This window comes from Somniosus microcephalus, unplaced genomic scaffold (assembly GCF_052327205.1).
Source record: "Somniosus microcephalus isolate GS21.2 unplaced genomic scaffold, FLI_Smic_1.0 unresolved_chr5, whole genome shotgun sequence".
NCBI lineage: Eukaryota > Metazoa > Chordata > Chondrichthyes > Squaliformes > Somniosidae > Somniosus > Somniosus microcephalus.
In genome coordinates this window covers 28,786,110-28,800,394 of record NW_028225183.1, presented here as the reverse complement: position 1 = coordinate 28,800,394, position 14,285 = coordinate 28,786,110, and positions in this window count along the sequence as shown.

Sequence of the window (14,285 nt, the reverse complement as noted above, 5' to 3'; positions counted from 1 at the left end):
CCATAGAACCAGAAACTGACACACGGACCACAACCTGACCGAGCACACAGTAAGTGACCCACTGAACACAAACTGACCGAAAACACAGAAACTGACCCACTGACCATAACATGACAGAACACACAGAGACTGACCCACTGACCACAAACTCTCCGAAAACAAAGAAACTGACCCACTGACCACAACCTGTCCGAACACACAGAAACTGACCCACTCAACAGAATCTGTCCGAACACACAGAAACTGACCGACTGACCACAACCTGACCGAGCACACAGTAACTGATCCACTGAACACAATCTGACCAGACACACAAAAACACCCACTGACCACAACCTGACTGAACACACATAAAGAGACCACTGACCACAGCCTGTCCGAACACACATATACTGACCCACTGAGCACAACCTGAATGAACACACATAAACTGACCCACTGACCACAAACAGCCCAAGCATACATTAACTGAACTACGGAACACAACCTGACTGAACAGAAAGAAACTGACACACTGACCACAACATGCCCAAACACAAAGACACTGAACCATTGACCACAACATGTCCGCACACACAGAAACTGATCCACTGAACATAAACTGACTGAACACACACAAACTGACCCACAGACCACAAGCTGACAGTACACACACAAACTGCCGCACTGACCACAACATTTCCGAACACACAGAAACTGACCCACTCAATAGAAACTGGTGGAGCACACGGAAATTCACCCACTGACGACAACCTGACCGAGCACAAAGTAATTGACCCACTGAACACAATCTGACCGAAGTCACAAAAACTGACCCACTGACCACAACCAGCCCGAGCACACAATAACTGAATCACTGAACACAACCAGACAGAACAGACAAAAACTGACACTCTGACCACAATCTGACCGAACAATCAATAACTGACTCACTGACCACAACCTGAACATACACACAGAAACTGACCCACTGACCACAACCTGACTGAACACACAGAAACTGACCCACTGCCCACAACCTCAACAAATACACAGAGACTGACCCACTGACAAAAAACTGACCGAGCACACAGAAGATGACACACTGACCACAAAATGTCCGAGAAAACAGTAACTGACCCACTGACCAGAAGCTGACTGTAAACAAAGAAATTGACCCAGTGAAAACAGCCTGACCGTTCACACAGAAACTGACCCACTGAACACAGCCTGAGCGAAAGCACAGAAACTGTCCAACTGACTACAACCTGAACATACACACAGAAACTGACCCAATGGTCACAACATGACCGAACACACAGAAACTGACCCACTGACCACAACCTGACCAAACACAAAGACAGTGACCCACTGACCACAAACCGACCGGACACACAAAAACTGACCCACTGACCAGAAGCTGACCGAAACACAGAAATTGACCCTCTGACCGCAACCTGACTGAACACGCAGAAGCTGAACCAATGAAAACAACCCGACCAAACACCCAGAAGCAGATTCACTGAACACAACCTGACTGAACACACACAAATGGACCCACTGACCACAAGCTGATGGAAAACACAGAAGCTGACCCACTGACCACAAACTGTCCGAACACACAGAAGCTGACCCACTCAACAGAAACTGGTGGAACACATGGAAATTAACCCACTGACCACAACCTGACCGAGCACACAGTAAATGACCAACTGAACACAACCTGACCGAACACACAGAAACTAACCCACTGACCATAACATGACAGAAAACTCAGAAACTGACCCACTGACCACAACTCTCTGAAAACAAAGAAACTGACCCACTCAACCGAATCTGTACGAACACACAGAAACTGACCCACTGACCACAACCTGACCGAGCACACAGTAACTGACCCACTGAACACAATCTGACCGAACACACAAAAACTGACCCAATGAACACAACCTGACTGAACACACAGAAACTGACACACTGACCAGAACCAGCCCGAGCACACAGTAACTGCACCACTGAACACAACCTTACCGAACAGACAGAAACTTACCCACTGACAACAACCTGTCCGAACAGACAACTGACCCACTGACCACAATCTCACCAAGCACACAGAACCTTACCAGCTGACCACAAACTGACCGAACACATGGAAACTGATCCACTGACCACAAACTGTCCGATAACACAGAAATTGACACGCTGGCCACAAAAAGACCGAGCACACAGCAACTGAGCCAATGAATGCAACCTGACCGAACACCAGAAACTGACACACTGAACACACCTGACCGAACACACGGAAACTGAACCACAGACCACAGCATGACAGAAAACTCAGAAACTGAACCACTTACCACAAACTCTCCGAAAACACAGAAACTGACCCGCTGACCACATCCTGTACGAACACACAGAAACTGACCCACTCAACAGGAACTGTCTGAACACATGGAAACTGACCCACTCACCACAACATGACCGAGCACACAGTAACTGACCCACTGAACACAACCTGACCGAACACTCAGAAACTGACCCGCTGACCAGAAGCTGATCAGAAAGACAGAAACTGAACCAATGTCAACAACCAGAGCTCGCACACAGAAGCTGACCGACTAAACTAAACCTGACCAAACACACAGTAGATGACCCACTGATCACAACTTGACTGAACACACAGTAAGTGACCCACTTACCACAAGCTGATCAAACACACAGAAACTGACACACTGAACGCAACTGGACCGATCACAAAGAATCTGACCCATTGACCACAAACTGACCAAAAACTCAGAAACTGACCCACTGGCCACAAAATAACCAAACACTCAGAAACTGCCCCTTTCAGCACAAGCTGAACCAAACACAAAAACTGAACAACTGACCACAACCTGGCAGAAAACACAGAAACTGACCCGCAGACAACATCCTGTCCAAAAACACAGAAACTGACTGAACACACAGAAACGGACCCACTGTCCACATCCTGACTGAACACACAGAAACTGACCGAACAAACAGAAACTGTCCCACTGACCACAACCTGATGGAACACGCAGAAACTGACCCAATGAAAACAGCATGAACAAACATACAGAAACAGGGCCACTGATCATAACCTGACCGAAAAGACAGAAACTGACACACTGACCACAACATGAGCGAACAAATAGAAACTGAACCACAGACCACAAACTGTCCAACAACACAGAAACTGAGCCATTGACCACAACCTGAACAAACACAAATACATTGACCCACTGAACACAACCTGACAGAATACACGGAAACTGACCCACAGACCACAACATGATAGAGCACACAGAAATTGACCCACTGACCACAAACTGTCGGAAAAAACAGAAACTGACCCATTACCACAACTTGTCCGAACACACAGAAACTGACCCACTCAACAGAATCTGTCCGATTACAAAGAAACTGACCCACTGAACACAAGCTCACCGAGCACACAGTAACTGAGCCTCTGAACACAACCAGACCTAGCACACAGTAACTTACCCACTGAACACAACCTGACCAAAGACAAAGAAACTGACACACTGACCACAACATGAGAGAACACACAGAAACAGACCCACTGACCACAACCTGTCCGAACACTCAGAAACTGACCCGCTGACCACAACCAGACCGAGCACACAGTAACTTACCCAGTGAAAACAACCTGACCGAATACAAAGAAACTGACACACTGACCACAACCTGACCGAACACACGGAAACTGACCCACAGACCACAACATGACAGAACACACAGAAACTGACCCATTGACACAAACTGTCCTAAAACACAGAAACAGACCCACTGAACACAAACTGTCCGAACACACAGAAACTGACCCATTCAACAGAAACTGTCTGATCACATGGAAATTGACCCACTGGACACAACCTGACCGAGCACACAATAACTGACCCACTGAACACTACCTGACCGAAAAAACAGAAACTGACCCACTGATCATAACATGACAGAATAGACAGAAACTGATCCACTGACCACAAACTCTCCGAAAACAAAGAAAAGGACCCACTGACTACAAACTGTCCGAACACACAGAAACTGACCCACTCAACAGAATCTGTCCGAAAACACAGAAACTGACCACTGACCACCACTTGACTGAACACACAGAAACAGACCCACTGACCACAACCTGTCCGAACACACAGAATCTGACACACTTACCACAACCAGCCCGAGCGCACAGTAACTGAACTACTGATCAAAAACTCTCTGAACAGACAGAAACTGACACATTGACCACAACCTGACCAAACAAACAGAAACTGACCTACTGACCACAACCTGCCAAAACACAAAGTCACTGAACCACTGATCACAACCTGTCCGCAGACACAGAAACTGACCCACTGACCACAACCTGCCCAAACACAAAGTCACTGAACTACTGACCACAACCTGTCCGCAGGCACAGAAACTGATCCACTGAACACAACCTGACTGAACACACACAAACTGACCCACTGACCACAAGCTGACGGAACACACAGAAACTGACCGAATGACTACAAACTGTCCGAACACACAGAAACTCAACCACTCAAAAGAAACTGCCGGAAAACATGGAAATTGACCCACTGACCACAACCTGACCGAGCACACAGTAACTGACCCAATGAACACAACCTGCCCGAACACACAGAAACTGACCAACTGACCATAACATGACTGAACACACATTAACTGACCCATTGACCACAACCTGTCCGAACAAAAAGAAGCTGACTCACTGCCCAAAACCAGCCCGAGCAAACAGTAACTGAACTACTGAACACAACTTGAGCGAATAGACAGAAACTGACACACTGACCAGTTCCTCACCGAACAAACAGAAACTGACCCACTGACCATAAACTCTCCGAAAACAGAGAAACTGACCCAATGACCACATACAGACCGAACACATGGAAACTGACCCACTGACCACAACCTGCCCAAACACACAAAGACACTGAACCACTGACCACAACCTATCCGCACACACAGAAACTGACCCACTGACCACAAACTGTCCGAACACACAGAAACTGACCCGCTCAACAGAAATTGGCAGAACACACGGAAATTGACCCACGGACCACAACCTGACCGAGCACAAAGTAACTGAGCCACTGAACAAAAACTAACCGAACACAAAGAAACTGACCCACTGACCATAACATGACAGAAAACAAAGAAACTGACACATTGACCACAAACTCTCTGAAAACAAAGAAACTGACCCACTAACCACAACCTGTCCGAACACACAGAAGCTGACTCACACAACAGAACCTGTACAGACACACAGAAACGGACCCATTGATCACAACCTGACAGAACACACACATATTGACCCACTGAACAAAACCTGACCGAAAACATAGGATCTGACCCACTGACCACAACCTCCCTGTACAAACAGTAACTGACCAAAAGACCACAACCAGACCGAGGACACAGTAACAGATCCATTGAACACAACCTGATTGAACACAGAGAATCTGACCCACTGACCACAAGCTGATGGAAGACACAGAAATTGACCCACTGACCACAAACTGTCTGAACACACATACACTGACCCACTGACCACAAATTGTCCGAAAACACAGAAACTGACCCAAAGACCACAACCTGACAGAACACACAGAAACTGACCCACTGACCACAATCTGCCCAAACACAAAGACACTGAACCACGGACCACAACCTGTCCGCCCACACAGAAACTGATCCACTGAACACAACCTGACTGAACACACAGAAACTGACCCACTGACCACAAGCTAATGGAACACACAGAAGCTGACCCACTGACCACTAATTGTCCGAACACACAGAAACTCACCCACTCAACAGATACTGGCAGAACACACAGAAATTGACCCACTGACCACAACCTGCCCGAGCACACAGTAACTGACCCACTGAACACAACCTGACCGAACACACAGAAACTGACCCATTGACAATAACCTGTCCGAACACAAAGAAGCTCACCCACTGACCATAACCAGCCCGAGCACACAGTAACTGAAGTACTGAACGCAACCTGACCAAACAGACAGAAAGTGACACACTGACCGCAACCTGACCGAACAATACAGAAACTGACCCACTGACCATAAACTGTCCAAAAACACAGAAATTCACCAATGACCAGAACCTGACCGATTACACAGAAACTGACCCACTGACCACAAACTGCCCAAACACAAAGACACTGAACCACTGACTACAAACTGTCCGCACACACAGAAACTAACCCACTGACCACAACTTGTCAGAACACACAGAAACAGAACCACTGACCACAACCTGACGAAACACACAGAAACTTACCATCTGACCACAAGCTGCCCGAAAAAGAAACTGACCCACTGACCACAACATAACCAAACACAAAGACACTGACCCACCGACCACATCCTGTCTGAACACACCAAAACTGAGCCATTGACCAGAACCTGACCAAAAACACAGAAATTGACCCACAGACCAGAACATGACTGAACATGCAGAAGCTGAACCACTGACTACAACCTGACCAAACACCCAGAAACTGATCCACTGAACACAACATGACTGAATGCACACAAACTGACCCACTGACCACAAGCTGACGGAAAACTCAGAAGCTGACCCACTGACCACAAACTGTCCGAACACACAGAAAATGACCCACTCAACAGAAACTGGTGGAACACACGGAAATTGACCCACTTACCACAACCTGACCGAGCACACAGTAACTGACACACTGAACACAACCTGACCGAACACAAACAAACTGACCCACTAACCATAACATGACAGAACACACAGAAACTGACACATTGACCACAAACTCCCTGAAAATAAAGAAACTGACCCACTGACCACAACCTATCCGAACACATAGAAGCTGACCCACTCAACAGAATCTGTACAAACACACAGAAACTGGCCCACTGACCACAACCTATCCGAGCACAAAGTAAGTGACCCATTGAAAACAATCTGACCAAACACACAAAAACTGACCCACTGACCATTGGTTGGTGAGTATTTCTCTCTTTTCAATACAAGCTTGACTTCTGTGGTGTTAAATTTCTAGGGTCTCTGGTGTAGTGGGGATAGTTGGTAAATAAAACGCCCTAGAGTATACCTGTAACTGGGGTATTGAATAAATTTTTAAATTAATTAAAGGAGTAAGTCATGGCAGGAGAGTTCAGACCCATGTGCTGCTCCTCTTGCTCCATGTGGGAAGTCAGGGACGCTGCCAGTGTCACTGACGACCATGTGTGCGGGAAATGCATCCAGCTGCAGCTACTTGTAGACCGCATTGCGGCGCTCGAGCTGCGGGTGGATGAATTTTGGAGCATGCGCGATGCTGAGAGGGTCGTGCATAGCACGTTTAGCGAGTTGTTCACGCCTCAGGGTAGGGCTGCACATGATAAACACATGGGAGTATGATATTGTTGCTATCACGGAGACATGGTTGAGGGAGGGGCAAGACTGGCAGCTCAATATTCCAGGGTACAGAATCTTCAGGCGAGACAGAGGGGGAGGTATAAGAGGAGGGGGTGTCGCAATATTAATTAAGGAGTCAATTACTGCAGTAAGGAGGGATGATATATTCGCAGGTTCCTCTAATGAGGCCATATGGGTGGAGCTTAAAAACAGAAAGGGGGCAAGCACTTTGCTGGGAGTGTACTATAGGCCTCCAAACAGTCAGGGGGAGATAGAGGAACAGATATGTAGGCAAATCTCAGAGAAATGTGCAAATAATAGGGTAATAATAATGGGGGATTTCAACTTCCCCAATATTAACTGGGATAGTCAGAGTGTGAAGGCTCAGAGGGTGTAGAATTTTTAAGGTGCATCCAGGAGAGGTTTTGGAGCCAGCATGTAGAAAGTCCTACAAGAGAGGGGGCAGTATTGGACCTAATTCTAGGGAATGTGGCCGGCCAAGTGGAAAAAGTGCTAGTAGGTGAGCACTTTGGTGACAGTGACCATAATATGTTAAGATTTAAGGTGGTCATGGAAAAGGAAAGGGATGGGCCGGAAATAAAGGTTCTAAATTGGGGGAAGGCCGATTTTAATAGGATAAGGCAGGATCTGGCCAAAATGGACTGGGATCAGCTACTTGTAGGAAAATCCGCATCGGAGCAATGGGAGGATTTTAGAAGGGAGATTGAGATCATACAATGGCAACATGTTCCCGTAAAGGTCAAGGGTGGTTCCAAAAACCACAGGGCACCTTGGATGTCAGGGGATATACGAGAATGGATTAGCAAAAAAGGAGGGCTTTTGACAGATACAAAAGGCTAAAGACGGAGGAAGCCCTAGAGGAGTACAAAAAGTGCAGGGGGATACTTAAAAAAGAAATTAGGAGATCAAGGAGGGGCCATGAAATAACACTGGTTAGCAAAATAAAGGAAAATCCTAAGGTGTTTTATAAGTATATTAAGGGTAAGAGGATAACTAGGGAAAAAATAGGGCCCATTAGGGTCAAAAGTGGCAATCTGTGTGTGGAGCCGGAAGATGTAGGAGGGGTTCTAAATGATTTACAGCTGATTTCACTATGGAGAAGGACGATGTAGACATAGAAATAGGGCGGGGGGACTGTGATATGCTCGAACATATTAACATCGTGAGGGAGGAGGTATTGGCGGTTTTACCTGGCCTAAAAATGGATAAATCCCCAGGCCCGGATGAAATGTATCCCAGGCTGCTGTGTGAGGCAAAGGAAGAGATTGCGGGGGCTCTAACACATATATTCAGGACCTCTCTGGCCACAGGGGATGTGCCAGAGGACTGGAGAACCGTTAATATAGTACCATTATTCAAGAAGGGTAGTAGGGAAAAACCGGGGAACTACAGGCCAGTGAGCCGAACATCAGTGGTAGGAAAATTATTGGAAAAAATACTGAGGGACAAAATTTGTCTCCACTTGGAGAGGCAAGGATTAATCAGGGATAGTCAACATGGCTTTGTCAAGGGAAGATCATGTCTGACTAATTTGATTGAATTTTTTGAGGGGGTGACTAGGAATGTGGATCAGGGTAACACAGTGGAAGTGGTATACATGGATTTCAGTAAGGCCTTCGATAAAGTCCCGCACAGGAGACTGGTCAAGAAGGAAAGAGACCATGGAATCCAGGGTGCCTTGGCACATTGGATACAAAACTAGCTTAGTGGCAGAAGGTGATGGTCGAAGGTTGTTTTTGTGACTGGAAGCCTGTGGCCAGTGGGGTACCACAGGGATCGGTGCTGGGTCCCTTGCTGTTTGTGGTCTACATTAATGACTTGGATATGAATGTAAAAGGTATGATCAGTAAGTTCGCAGATGATACAAAATTGGTAGGGTGGTAAATAGCGAGGAGGGTAGCCTCAGTCTGCAGGGCGATATAGATGGGTTGGTCAGATGGGCTGAACAGTGGCAAATGGAATTCAACACGGAAAAGTGCGAGGTGATGCACTTTGTGGGGATTAACAAGGCAAGGGAATACACAATGAATGGAAAGACCCTAGGCAAGATGGAGGGTCAGAGGGATCTGGGTGTGCAAGTACACAGATCCCTGAAGGCGGCAGAACAGGTGGATAAGATGGTAAAGAAGGCATATGGGATACTTGCCTTCATTAGCCGAGGCATTGAATATAAGAGCAAGGAGGTTATGATGGAGCTGTATAAAACACTGGTTAGGCCACAGCTGGAATAGTGTGTGCAGTTCTGGTCGCCACACTACAGGAAGGATGTGATCGCGTTAGAGAGGCTGCAGAGGAGGTTCACCAGGATGTTACCAGGGCTGGAGCGCTTCAGCTATGAAGAGAGACTGAGCAGATTGGGTTTGTTTTCCTTGGAGCAGAGGAGGCTGAGGGGGGACATGATTGAGGTGTACAAAATTATGAGGGGCATAGATAGGATGGATGCTGAGGAGCTTTTTCCCTTAGTGGAGGGGCCAATAACTAGGGGGCATAGATTCAAGGTAAAGGGCGGGAGGTTTAGAGGGGATTTGTGAAAGAACTTTTTCACCCAGAGGGTGGTTGGAGTCTGGAACTCACTGCCTGAAAGGGTTGTGGAAGCAGGAACCCTCACGACATTTAAGAAGCATTTGGATGAGCTCTTGAAATGCCATAGCATACAAGGCTACGGACCAAATGCTGGAATATGGGATTAGATTAGACAGGGCTTGATGGCTGGCGCGGACACGATGGGCCGAAGGGCCTCTATCCGTGCTGTATAACTCTATGACTCTATGACCACAACCTGACTTATCACACAGAAACTGACCCACTGACCACAACCAGCCCAAGCACACAGTAACTGAACCATTGAACACAACCTGAACGAAGGGACAGAAACTGACACACTGACCACAACCTGACCGAGCACACAGTAACTGACCCACTGAACACAATCTGACCGAACACACAAAAACTGACCAACTGACCACAACATGACAGAACACACAGAAACAGACCCACTGACCACAAACAGCCCGAGCACACAGTAACAGAACCACTGAACATAACCTGAGCGAACAGACAGAAACTTACCCACTGACCATAACCAGCCCGAGCACACAGAAACTGACCCAATGACCACAACCTGACCGAACACACAGAAACTGACACAGAGACCACAACCTGATCAAAAACAAAGACACTGAACCAGTGACCACAACCTGTCTGAACACACAAAAACTGACCCACTGACCAGAAGCTGACCGAAAACACAGAAATTGAGCCACTGACCACAACCTGACTGAACACGCAGAAGCTGAACCACTGACCACAACCTGACCAAACACCCAGTAACTGATCCACTGAACACAACCTGACTGAACACACACAAAATGACCCACTGACCACAAGCTGACGGAACACACAGAAACTGACTCACTGACCACGACCTGACCGAGCACACAGTAACTGACCCACTGAACACAACGTGTCTGAACACACAGAAACTGACCCAATCAACAGAATCTGTACGAACACACAGAAACTGACCCACTGACCAAAAACTCTCTGAAAACAAAGAAACTGACCCACTGACCACAACCTGTCCGAACACACAGAAGCTGACCCAATCAACAGAATCTGTACGAACACACAGAAACCGACCCACTGACCACAACCTGACCGAGCACACAGTAACTGACCCACTGAACACAACCTGACCGAGCACACGGAAACTGGCCCACTGACCATAAAATGACAGAACGCACAGAAACTGACCCACTGACCACAACCCGTCCGAACACACAGAAGCTGACCCACGCAACAGAATCTGTATGAACACACAGAAACTGACCCACTGACCACAACCTGACCGAGCATACAGTAACTGACCCACTGAACACAATCTGACCTAACACACAAAAACTGACCCACTGACCACAATCTGACTGAACACACTGAAACTGACACACTGACCACAACCAGCCCGAGTACACAGTAACTGAACCACTGAACACAACATGACCGATCAGACAGAAACCTACCCACTGACCACAAACTGTCCGAACACACAGAAACTGACCCACTGACCACAATCTGACCAAACACACAGAAACTTACCAGCTGACCACAAACTGTCTGAACACATAGAAGCTGATCCACTGACCACAATCTTTCCAATAACACAGAAATTGACCCACTGACCACAAAATGTCCGAGCATACAGTAACTGACCCACTGCACGCAACCTGACCGAACACACAGAAACTGACCTGCTGACCAGAAGCTGATCGAAAACACAAAAAATAACCCACAGACCACAACCTGACTGAATACACAGAAGCTGAACCACTGACTACAAACTGACCGAACTCCGAGAAACTGATTCAATGACCACAACCTGACTGAACACACACAAACTGACCCACTGACCGCAAGCTGACGGAAAACACAAAATCTAACCCACTGAACAGAACCTGACTGATCACGCAGAAACTGACGCACTGAAGACAACCTGACCGAACACACAGAAACTGACCTAGAGAACACAACCAGACCGAAAACAAAGTAAGTGACCCAATGAACACAACCTGACCGAACACAAAGAAACTAATCCGCTGACCAGAAGCTGACTGGAAATACAGAAATTGACCCACTGAACACAACCTGAACATTCACACAGAAACTAACCACTGACCACAAAATGACCGAACACACAGAAACTGACACACTGACCACAACCTAACCGAACACGCAGAGAATGACCCACTGACCACAACCTGAACAAACACACAGAAAATTACCCACTGACCACCAACTGAACGAACACACAGAAACTGACATTTCGAACTCAACCTGACCGAACACACAGAATCTGACCCAATGACAACAATCTGACCGCACACACAGAAACTGACCCACTGACCACAACTTGAACAATCAAACAGAAACTGACAGACTGAAAACAACCAGTCTGAACACACAGAACCTGACCCACAGACTACAGCCAGACTGCACACACATGAAATGACCCACTGACCACAACCTCTCTGAACACACAGACTGACACACTGACTACAAACTGAGCGAGAACACAGAAATTGTACCACTGACCATAACATGACAGAACACACAGAAACTGACACAGTGACCACAACCTGACTGAGCACAGTAACTGAACAACTGAACACAACCTGACCGAACACACAGAAACTGACTCATTGACCACAACCTGACCGAGCAGAGTAACTGAACCACTGAACACAACCTGACCAAACACACAGGAACTGACTCATTGACCACAACCTGTCCGAACACACAGAAACTGATCCACTGACCACAACCTGTACGAGCACACATTAACTGACCCACTGAACACATACTGACTGAACACACAGAAACTGGCCCGCTGACCAGAAGCTGATCAAAAAGACAGAAACTGGACCACTGGCCACAACCAGAGCGCGCACACAGAAGCTGACCCATTGGATACAACCTGACCAAACACCCAGAACCTGACGCACTGATCAAAAGTTGACTGAACACACAGAAACTGACTCACTGAACAGAGAAACTGACCCACTGACGACAACATGTCCAAACACACAGAAACTGACCCACTGGCCACAACATAACCATACACTGAGAAACTGACTCATTGACCACAAGCTGAACCAACACACAGAAACTGAACAAATGACCACAGCCTGAAAGAAAACACAGAAACTGACTGACAGACCACATCCTGACTGAACATACAGAAACTAAACGAAAACACAGACACAGAGCCACTTGACCACATACTGACCGAACACGCAGTAACTGATCGAACACACAGAAACTGTCCCACTGACCACAAGCTGACCGAACACGCAGAAAGTGACCTCATGAACACAGCATGACCAAACACACAGAAACAGGGCCACTGACCACAATAACAGGAGAAAATGCTGGAAAAACTCAGCAGGTCAGGCAACATCCGTGGAAAGAAATTTGAGTTGATGTTTCGGGTCGAACCCTTTTTCTAAACTGGAAAGAAAAGATGGATCGGAGGCACAACCTGGCCGAACACACAGAAACAGACACACTGAATAAAAACTGACTGAACACACAGAAACTGACTCACAGACCAGAACCTGACCGAACACACAGAAACTGACACATTGAGCACAACCTGACCGAACACACAAAAACTGACCCACTGTAAAAAACCAGACCAAACACACAGAACTGACCCACAGAACACAACCTGACAAAACACACAGAAACTGACACACTGAACACAAACTGTCGGAAAACACAGAAACTGACCCACTGACCACAAATTGCCGGAACACACATAAACTGAGCCACTCAACAGAATCTGTCCAAACACACAGAAGCTGACCCACTGACCACAACCTCACCGAGCACACAGTAACTGACCCACTGAACACAACCTGACCAAACACAAAGAAACTGACCCAATGACGACAACATATTCGAACAAACAGAAACTGACCCACTGAGCACAACCTGTCCGAACACACTGACCACAAAAAGACCGAAAACACAGAAACTGTCCTGCTGACCAGAAGCTGAACTAAAACATGGAAATTGATCCACTGACCACAACCTGACTGAACACGCAGAATCTGAACCACTGACCACAATCTGTCCACAAACACAGAAACTGACCCACTGACCAAAACCTGTCTGAACACACACAAACTGACCCACTGACCACAAACTGACCAAACACATAGAAACTTACCAGCTGACCACAACATGACCGAACACACAGAAACTGACCCACTGAACACAACATTTCCGAAAACACAGAAACT